Below are 10,923 nucleotides of genomic sequence, written 5' to 3' on the forward strand. Positions count from 1 at the left end.
ATGTTCCTGTTTCCATCAGTTTATTCAAAAAAATAGCTATAACAAGTTTATGATCTTACAATAAAGACACTTAAGTCATTTTCCTCAGCCTGTGCTTTTCTGCGTCAACTTCCTGTTTCATGTTTGACCCACTCACCTGTGTCACAGCAATAGAACATGAAAATTTAAGCTTTTTAACTTTTTTAGCAAAGAATTTAACTCAGGAAAATAAACCCTGCCTTAATTCAGCTTTTAACATGTTTAGTGTTACTAACAAAGAAAAGATCCACAGACATGATTTGGGCCGAAACAAAAGAAAAAGTCTTTTATGGGGCAGGCTTGTTGGAGACCAGGCGGGGCTCATTTATGATTCACACCTTGATACCAGCTTGAAACCTGTGACCCTAAAAACAAAGACAAGCTCAACGACTCTCAGGACCACACCAACCATAAAATTAAACAACAGTTTGTCCCAATTTTTGGAAAACATCTTTTGCTTCTGGAGTAAAATAAAACAAATACTATAAAGATTAGTTTGAGTTTCAAACACAATTTGTCTAAATGTTGAAAAAGCCTGAATATTTAAATACTGTTTAAGTCTTCTTTGATCTTTTATTTCACAGTCTGACTTACACTGCAGCTGCCATCTTGTTGCCCTCCAGGAAAAATAAAATACATAAATTTGTATTACATGAACATTGCCAAGTCATTTACTGGCTAATAACTTATATTTATCAATTACATTTAGTACATTTAGGACCTCTGAAGGGTAACATCCTCTAGTGTCTCAAAAATGTTTTTACTTGCTGGTTTGACACAACCTGAGCTGTGATCTGATGAATGTTAACATTCAGTTCAACCTTTGTCCCATTTATCTACATTATATTTCATCCATATGCACAATGAAACAAATTGTTTATACTTTTCTCATTTTACTCAGCTTTTCAATCAGGTCCCAATCAGATATTCTTTCATTGATGTTTTGAATATGAGAGAGGGATCGAAATAATAATGATCGAAAGGTTGCGCTCCCGCTCTGTCTCTCTGTTTCTGCTCATCAGGAATAATTCTGATCAGTTATGGAACAGCAAAACTGAGCTGAACTTGTCGATCTTGCATTCACTGTAATGTACGGTTATGTTGGTGGTTGCTGTAGTTTCCCTGCTTTGTTGTTCTCTTCTTGCATGTTTTTCCCCTGGCAGGTGATCCAGTTAATTTTAGTGTCTTTTCTCTCTGTTCCATCTATTTTCTTTCCATCTCCTTTGTGGAGCCTCTTCCCAACTTCTCTCGTCTATTGAAACTGTTGGCTTCAACAGTTTTGTGGAAAATCCTTCCGCCTGCCTCTGTAACCAGGTATGTAAAAAACTTGTTTCTCTTTTAAACTGTCATTTTTACAATATTGTAATAAATTTACAAAAAAGTTAAACCCATCTCCACGTGGTGTATTTTAAGTGTTTTTCCCTGTTTGTTGTTTGCAGGTCCCTGCAAATAAAGAAGGGTCACCTGTTTATTACAACCACATCCCTGAATCTCTAACAGAGAGTGATGAAGAGCCGCTCCTTCACACTGTTCCCGAAAAGTACAGAAAGGTTGGACTTGTTATGTTTCACCCTGGTGTTCACAGAGATACAGTTAAATATGATATGTAACAATTTCTAGAGTGTTGCTACAAGCTTTGATTTCCAAAACATGTGACGAAGATGTGTTTGTTGTGCTTCAGGTGATAATTAAATACTCTAAACGTGGACAGGAAGATTTTGACTTCAAACATTACAACAGGACGTTGTTTGCTGGCCTGGAGCCGCAGATTCCCAACGCCTACTGTAACTGCATGATCCAGGTAAGAAGCTGAACGTTCACAATGTGTACATTTAATTTTTAATATGAGACAATTTGTCAAATGTTCCATGGGTCTTTTATGTTTGCATCTTAGGGGTTATACTTCCTGGAGCCAGTTCGCTGCCTTGTTCAGAATCATTTGTGCCACAAGGAGTTTTGTTTGGCTTTCTTTCTTTCTTTGTTTTCAATCTGTTGGGGATTGCAAGGCTCTTATTTTGAAATCTCATTTTGTTGTAACTGCCCAAAGTAACCTCTAATGTCTTCTTCCTTAAACAGTAGCATCCCCAGGCTTCTACCTTTCTACCTTTAAAACCCGGAGAGCAGCCAAATGGCTGGTAGGCTTTTAGCTAAGCTTTAGCTTCAGCCAAGTGGAAGCTAAATTGGCTAGTCATTCATATGTATATTAGGTTGTTACCTGGGAATTCTGGAGGGAGGGGAGTGGGGGTTTGAGTGGATTGAGGAATTTCCCTGCGAATCTTGTTGACTGTGCCGAGGATCTCCGTGGATCGGGTTTCCTCCGAGGCGTGGGCACCTATAAGCAGAGTTTTGTCTTTACCCTATAAGATTCAAAATTATTCAAAGTAACACTCAGGTTCAGCAGGTTAGTTACAGCGCCGGGAGTAGCTTGGGAGAACAAGGAAACACAGACTGCTTCAGGTTGCTTTCCCAAAATCAACTCAAAGGTTTATTCATCAGACAACAGTTTATATAGAGGAAAAAGGTTCGTGTGTCAGCAGATTCTCAGTTCAAACCGGTACAGACCAAATAAGGAAGCGTCTTCCTGCCCTCTGAGCAAAGAAGTATCCTTTGTATAGTTTATCAGTTCAGCTACAATTTATGATTATCCCAGCAAAATACACTCCTAGACATAGAATACAGAGTTCTTTCATTAGTGAATTCTGAAACAAACCACCTGGCCTTTAACAAGCTCTTTTCTAGGAGATAAAGAAGGGAGGATGGGAGTAAGGAAGTGGTCTCTGTGGTATTTTCGACCTTGGTACCAGCCTGTGATTCTTACACATTAATTCTTGGGTCACAGAGAAAGAGAAAAACAACTAGTAAATGGGCCTTATTGAGTAACAGTTTTCCTGTATAATATCACTATAAAACAATATCCTGTAAATGCTACCATGGTATCAAAATATCACAACAGTTCCCTCCTTTTATCATGAAATGATAACATAGTATAAAGACAGAATGTAATAACATAATCTAAAGACAAATCATAAACATAAAACAAATCATAAATGTAACTGGTCCTTCTTTGCTCGATCACTGCGGGTGGACTTGTCATCAAAGCGTAGGTGTTGCATGATGTCTTGGAAGCGGTTTCGTGCCATAGTTCCAATTATCTGTGGGTTTCCCAGGTTTGCTGACCAGCAGTCATTTAGAGATGGAACCCTGTTAACCCCCCGCAAGATGACAATTGCAATAAATGCCATTAGTTCAGGGAGGTCCATGAACCAATGAACATGCTCCATGCACCACTCAGCAGGCCATTTGTAAATATGTGTACAAATGGTTGGTTTTTTGTACTGTTTTTATCAATAAATCTCAGCAACAAAGGACATACACCCATGTGTGTTGATTTCTCCCTAAGATGGCAAACTGAAACACTCCAAGTTGGTGACTTTTGGAGATTTGTTTCCCTGGATGATTGAGAATGCATCAAGATGAAACAAAAGGAAGCTCACCGCTTTTAGCAGCTCCCCCACCCCCTCAATCACACACCCCCACTCCCCTCCCTCCAGAATTCCCAGGTAACAACCTAATATACATATGAATGACTAGCCAATTTAGCTTCCACTTGGCTGAAGCTAAAGCTTAGCTAAAAGCCTACCAGCCATTTGGCTGCTCTCCGGGTTTTAAAGGTAGAAAAGCCAAATGGCTGCTCTCCGGGAGTTTAAGTTAAGGCCAGCAACTTCCTCAGAGCACTTCGAAACGTACCTGAAGCCAAAGAGATGGGCCTGATCCTCTCAAACTGTGAGGAGACGATAGGAACAGTCGAGCTGGTGTTAGATTATAACTTAACTTCAAAAAAGACACTGGTCTGACCAACCAGTGAAGACACAACAAATTTAGTGGTAAAAAGAGTCAAATTGTGACATGTTTTCTGCTGATTGATTAATACAAGTGATTACTGAATGAAGGAAAATCCCATTTTTGGGCTTTTAAACATGATCTTAAGAATTTTAACATGTACCTGTGTTGTCCTGTCGACTTGTCGGGTCATGAGTGGATTATATGGTGAGAAAAAACAAAAAAGGGGGAGAGAAGGCTGACACAGGGCCTGGTCCCGTTGTTTCGCCCCTATCTGAATAACACAGCCAAAATAACATCATTTTCCTGTTCGTTTGTTTTTGTTTTGTTTTTTCTCTTTATGTTTGATTACAGGCTGCTTTGTCGGCCCGGAAAGCCGAGGCTGACCCTGGACTCCTGCTCCCCCCCCCCCTACCATCTTTGCTCTCTCCTCTACCATCTTTAATGTGACCCTGACCAAATGCTACAGCAGCTGGACCCACAACAACAACCTGAAAATGTCAACAGTGCTGCAGGAAAACGATCTCATGCAGCGGAGACGGAGAGCGTTAAATCCAAGGCCCGTTTCACTACACGGGGGAGATTTCCAGACAGCTTCAGCTGACAGAGCTGTGACGAGACGCCCATTAAGCCCGGAGGAAAAGTGAGGCCAAGCAAGACAATGCTGACCTTAACAACTCTGCATTAAAACTGTGCAGGACAGTGACGGACCAACACGGATGATCGGGCAGCAAAAAGGGCGTGCCAGAGACAGGAGGAGTAACTGAGGTCAGGAGGCACCTCGGAATGAACAAAAGCACCAGGAGAAAATAAGCTGAAGGCACAGGTGTCGGGGCTCGGCCAGGAGCTGACCTCTGAGAAGAGCCGAACAGCAGAGCTGTAGAAGGCCGTGGAGCAAAGCAAGGGAAACATCAATGGACTTCAATCTGACTTGTACGGAAAAGACTCTGAGGTTTCTGCCCTCAGTAAGAGCTCAAGGCATCAGAGCAGGAACTGAGCATGGCTCAGAAGGAGCTGGCTGATAATCGAACCAATCAGGCTTGGAGTCCCAGAGACAGGACTTGAAATCAGGCCGGAGCTTGCTGGAGCAGGAGGTCGCAAAAACCTGACGAAAAAGCTCCAACAGCAGGAGCAAGCCCTGAAGGAGGTACAGAAGCAAAAGGGTCAAGTTAAGGAGGAGCGGAACAAGGAGAAGATGCAGGACACTGGAGAAAAGCACTGCCTCAATTGGGGCCAGAACCAGTATGGACAGAACTTTGAGCAGCAGCACCAACGGATGCAAACGGACTGAAAAGGAGGAGGGCAGGACCCCAGGGCACGCTTCAGGCCGTGGTTTACCCAGAACACCAGAACAGGAAAGTGATGAACACAAACACCCACACAAACACACACATCCACATGCACTGACTCAGAATGAAGTGAAACACACATATGCACTCGTTGATTGAGTGAGAAATGACACACACACACACGTGCACAAATCGAAATGCTGATTCAATTCACTGAGAAATGACACACACATTCACAAGCTTGTGCAATGAAGAGTGATACACACACACACGCTGATGCAATGAAGAATGCTTTCCTAACAAATGCTGCACACAAACATCCAAATACGGAGTCGGTTACAACAACAAGAACCCATTGATTGTTTATTGGTTAAATGCATTTCATGCCACCCAGAGGGCATTTGTGTAGATTTAGGGGACAAGGTCTAAAGCAGTTGGGTTGTGAAAACAATGTCTGTGCGTGATGTCTGTTTATGGCTTAAGGCCTCCACTGAATTGTTTACTGTGCTTCACACAGCCTGATAAGGAGCAGTGGTACAGAGTGAAAATGATGAATTAACGGGGTGAGTTTTATTTCGGAGAGAATATGAAAAGGTTGTGTTGATTTGACTCAGTTGTTTACGTTTCTGCCAAAGCAAAGCATTTGTGTGCAACCAGTGTCCACTATTGAATTAAGTCAATCCAACATGTTTTTGTCAGTGCAAAAAGGAGTTACGGTACCTGTATGCTTACACAATATTGTCCCGGGAGGGAGAAAAACTTTCTGGTGAAGTTTTGGTTGATCTTTGGGTTTTGTTTGACACTAGGTTGATTCTATCAGTGAGGTTTGGATTGTTCTCTTTCTCTAAGAGAGAGAAGGATGGTTTTATGCTTGGACATGTTTGCAATGGGCCCCAGTATTTGTTACTATATGAGTATTTTATTGTTTACGTTTGTTTTTGCTTTTGTTACAGTGCACTGAGATAAGAACATCAGAGAGGTGTGATCCACCAGTGATGATATTTTGGTATTTTGTGAGTTCCTGATTTAACAAATCAGCTCTTTAATCCAGGCCTGAGAGATTGAACTTTAAAGCGCTATAAAATATTCTTACTGAAAACAGTCGCAAAGTATTTTTCTCCATGATTATAATGGGCTTGGGAGAAATTCACTTATATGGGACACTGATCGAATGAGAAGTCCTGAGCTTAAAAGGATTGCAGCGAGTCAATCCAGTCCAAAGAAGGAAAAAACAAACAAGGAACTGTTTCCTTTAAAATGATGACGTCATCTTGCTGGTGATGGAGCCTCGAATAGGTTGCGCGTGAGACTCCATTATCAGCAATATCTGGTATGAATGTGTGTGGATGTATGCATGTGACTGGACTGTGACGGACTGACGACTAAAAGTTTTAACTGACTTGGTACTGAGACAAAAACGGTACTGACTTTAGGATTAGTAGATGTCCACAGACAATTCACCCAGCCTGTAAAAGAAGGGTGGATGTTTTGTCTTGCTTTGTTTTGTTTTTGCAAGGACAGAGGGTTGACAGAGACTAAGGGGGGAGGCTGTAGCTTCACAGGAGTGTGAACTGCAGACTTAACCCTTTGGTTGCTAAAGTGAAGAAAAGGTTTGATTCCACTCATGACTGAGCATGTTATTATTAACTATGGCGGGCCACTGTAAAGAGTCAATCAACTTTTATAGAGGTAAAAAAAAAACTAAAAAAAACCCTCCATTGAGGTCTATGAATAACAGGGGAATGATAGACTTGCCACACTCAAAATGGAGATATGTAATGATAAACACTGGTCCCCGCCTTTTGGGTGCTTTCTTGAAATAGTCAGCAATTTAAAAGTAAGATAGAACCGACAGGGGCATGTGCTGAGGGGTGGTGCTGCACAAGAACAAGAGCAAGATAAAGAAAAATATTCTGTTTAGCTTTGAGAAATTCAAATTAAAATGTACCATTACACTCAGAGGATCAATATGAAGTTCGATATATGCTAATTTCGTATGAAGTACATGACTGGTGACTGTTCTGTCCTGAGCTTTTGTTTTTACAGCACCCGCTTGACCACACCAACAGTTTCTCACCACCGAAAAGGAGTACTTGCAAAGAATAGAGAATGGGGAGGAATATCATCAAAACTGGGAAAGGTAAGCCCCAAAGGGGGTGATAACGACATAACTTTCACTTATGGTCAAATTCTTAAAATTTGGCCCCGAACTTGAAAAATTCTTCAAACATTTAGAGACAGAGTGGAGGTTTAGATAAACATAATGTCACAAACCACATAAGGATGGAGCACTTGAATCGATAAGATGGTGCATTGACACGCAGTAAAATGTGGATCATGTTGATTATGTTTATTCCAGTGTGCAGAGCAAGGTTATTATTATTAAAGAAAACAAATGAAATAAAGAAAACTAGAAGTGAAAAAACATTTGCGTTAACGGAAATAAAATCAAAACAAAAATGGAAAACTAACTAAAACTGTAATGAATGTTCACAAAACTAACTAAAATTGACTGGATTTATAGCAAAATGTGTTTAGTTTCATTGATGTGTGCGTGCCCTGCAATAGAAGTCAAGGCAGTACGTTAGTCGAGTCGTCTGTGTTGCTGCTCCGTCCACGCGCAGAATCATGTCAGGAAAAGTCGGGAGAAAGCGCCAGAGTCCAATTTGGGATTACTTTGAATATGACTGTTTTTTAGATATAGCAAGTGTCTTGTAGTGGAAAGAGACACAATGTCCTCCTGAGGCCCAGGGAAAGAAGAAAAAAAAAAAGGAAAAGTATTTTCATTTTTTCTTTTTCTTTTTCTTTTTCTTTTTCTTTTTTCTTTAAGATAAATCAAATGTTGGGACGGTAAAAAAAACACATTACAAAAACAAAATTGTTTTTAACTAATTTTATTTAAATTCTACAACATGTGCACTACAGTGCACAAGGGGAGTTCATTGATCACGAATGTGAAACTAACAACATTCAAGAGCTATTTAAGAAAATTAAAAGCTCCACTGAAATTTTTGTAAGCAGGATATTAAAACGTATTTATATAACAATATCATAAAAATGTAGATCAGGGATCAACTTAGTAGTCACTGACACTTCACTAGCTGTAAGCCATTGGTTCAGGAACAAGTGATTGCACTGGGCTTTCTATTTCACAAAAGTCAATTCATTTATGATATCTGAGGAAGTACTGTGATTTTTTATTTGGAGACACAAAGGAACATTTGGCACTTCCCACATCTCACATATGTTTTACTGTTGCACCCAACCATTCTACAACTGAAATGCTTTGGACTGTTAACCATTTCAGGCAAGTGGAGTGAACCATATTTTGCTACACTCTCATCTGATTGGGGCCTCCTTTTCTTGATTTTTGGAGAGAACTCTTCATTACTGGTATTATTCAGGTCTTGTTCACATGTTTGTCCCAGGTTTCTCAGCCAAGAGGAGCTTGAACTCCAGATACTGTGAGTTCTTTTCGCACATTGAGATCACTGATAACTTTTAGCAATGACGTGATCTTGTAGAAACAATTAGGTGTCATGGATTCAGCTATAAATGCGACTCTTATTTTTTACTTTACTGGAAAAAATTTCTGCATTTTACCCATATTTTATTTTTAACTCAAAATCAAAAATTCCAGATTCTCCTACATGTTGGTTTTGGACCAGATAGGACGACAGATTTCAGGTGGCCCTGTGTTTTTTTCTATTAGATCTGCCACTGCATCTCGATAATCTTTGTGTGGCTCCTCCTGGGTTCTCACCCTCTCCTATCTGGCTCACATGACTCTCATCTTCTGAAGAATCTATGTCTGAATCTCGCTCAATTATTCTGTTAAGAATTCTCTCCGCCTTTGTTAAAGAGTTGTCTACTAGGAAAAAGTGAAATAAATATAAGTACAAAGTCCTGACGTGCACTAGAGTACACAGTAATAAATTAGTCATTTCCTCTGTGAAACTAAATAAGCTTAATTCTTAAAGACCCCTCAAATTATTTACTAGATGTTTATTTTTGAAAATTAATAAAAATCTGAGTTTAACAAAACATTTTAAATGTAAATATCAAGCTTACCTTTCTTTCTTCCAGAAAATGTGCTTGTGGGCATGCCAGCCATTTTGAAAAACAATTGGCAAGGCCACACCCCCACACATGTGATATAATTTTAAAGGTACTGTTGTCCTCTTTAAGAAACATCAGGACTTAGATGAGTGGCAAGTAGAGTATGAGAGCTACAAGCAAAAACTAAATGTGTACTACAGTGCGCAAAAATGAAGTACTGGGTCATCAGGGGGTTATGAGGGACATTTATAAAACGAAAAATCCCACAAACCTTGAAGTGCACTTGAAAAGCTCACACAAGAAGGTTAACTTATCTTGAAGAGCTCATCAGGGGGAGCACACTCCCCCTCCTTGAAGAGCTCCCCCACTCAACCCGCATCCCAAGACAACAGGACTGGGACATCTAAATAACTGTGTGAGTCAATCGCCTTCAAAAAGTTTATCAATTCACTTGAACCAAAATTAGGCGCACCCGGTGCTGCAAGAGTTAATAGTCTCAATACCCAAGGATAAGCAGAAGAGCATGACTGATATGATGGAACTGGGATTTGGTTACACTTAATTTTTGCAAGACACTACTAAAACTATAACTGGCGCTAATCAAAACTAAGCTGAAAACTAACGATTTTCAGAAAATAAAAAAAACTAGACTAAACTAGCAAAGAATTGGTAAAAACTAATTACAACTGGTATAAAATTGAAAATCTGGAGTTGAAACTAAATAAAAATAAAAACTAATGAAGATTGCAAAACAATTAAAACCCTGGTGCAGAGATTGGCAAATCTGACCAGGAAACGTTATAAAATGGATTGTCGGAACAGTCAGCGTTAAAGTCACCTTTGACAGTCCAGACTAAGATGGCGTTGAACATCTTCAGGGCGGAAAAGGGTTGGTGTGACCAAGGTGTGGTTTGGCTTGTTGTATGTATATTTCGAGATCATATGGCTCTGGATGGACCAGTTACCAGGGCATGGAAGGAGGACAGACTCAGGGAGTTTAAGTCAATCAACCATGAATCCAGCTCACCAGATTCATCACTGAGCCCCACCGTCACTGGGGTCTGACAGGGTGGCGCTGCATACTCTTCCTTTAATGTCACTATTTTCAACCTGTTAATTAGAGTGCTTAACCATGAAGTAAACTACGTCCACAACAAGTCAATACAGCTGTAAAGGTGGCCAATTATCAATCTATTACCAATCAATAACAACAGATAGCTTATGTTTTATGCATGCTTTCAGTCAACCACACACCCAGAGGATCTCCAATCCCAGAAAATTCCTTCTCCTCATTTAAAACACCTGCAAAGCCAGGCTTCTACCTTTCTACCTATAAAACCCGAGAGCAGCCAAATGGCTGGTAGGCTTTTAGCTAAGCTTTAGCTTCAGCTGGGAGTTTAAGGGACAGTAGGTGGAAGCAAACACATGATTTTTGGGGGGCAAATGTGAGAGTTAAAAATGGCTAATTTGTTTTTGATGTCTTTTCTCAATATGAGTGGTTTTAATAATTTTCAGACACACCTTGCAAATGTGCTTATAATGAGTTGGCACTCGGCCTTTTGAAGGTCATAAGCTTCGTTCGGCGTGATGGTCCGGACTGATAAAGTGTAGGAAATGCCTTGAGTGCAGAGGGCTAAATGCAAACACGCTTACACACACATAGGATATGATTAGAATAAGTCCCTGGGACATTCTGAATATTCTAAACCAAATCTGA

Source organism: Rhamphochromis sp. 'chilingali' (genome assembly GCF_963969265.1).
Source record: "Rhamphochromis sp. 'chilingali' genome assembly, chromosome: 12".
Lineage (NCBI taxonomy): Eukaryota > Metazoa > Chordata > Actinopteri > Cichliformes > Cichlidae > Rhamphochromis > Rhamphochromis sp. 'chilingali'.